Below are 567 nucleotides of genomic sequence, written 5' to 3'. Positions count from 1 at the left end.
GTCGGTGAGGATACCAAAGAGGTATACTAAGTACTCAAGGCAAATCTTAGAGAAGGTATCTCTAAGTGGAGTGGGTTAGTATACGAGTGGTGATCATATACCGTGAGGTGTTAGAAACTAAGGACTCGGATTGTAAAAGGTTTTGTGTGAGCACCTTGAAGCTTGGCAATAGTGGAACTTCTCAATTGCGATTGAGAAAGAAAGTGGACGTAGGACAAGGATTGTGCCGAACCACTCTAAATAGCGTTTGCATCTCTCCAAACTCATCTCTTCAATATTATTGTCTTTTACCTTTGAGCAAATAAATTGTGATCGAAAAGTAGCTTCGTAAGTACTTTAGGAGTAGCTTAAGTCCGATTGGTGAAAAGCTTGATCAATTTATTTGAGTTGGTGTCTATTGGAAAAGTAAAAGCTCCTTATAAATGCTTAGCAATTGAGTTAAGCTCTTGGAAACATACTAGTACAATAACACTTTTGTATATTGTCTTTAACTTTCGCAAAAAGATTCATTGTTGTTGCAATACTCAATTCACCCCCCCTCTTGAGTAATTGTGCATAGGTTCTACA

The sequence above is a fragment of the Arachis duranensis genome, chromosome 6, assembly GCF_000817695.3.
Source record: "Arachis duranensis cultivar V14167 chromosome 6, aradu.V14167.gnm2.J7QH, whole genome shotgun sequence".
In the NCBI taxonomy this organism is placed as follows: domain Eukaryota; kingdom Viridiplantae; phylum Streptophyta; class Magnoliopsida; order Fabales; family Fabaceae; genus Arachis; species Arachis duranensis.
Note: the sequence above shows the minus strand (reverse complement) of the source record.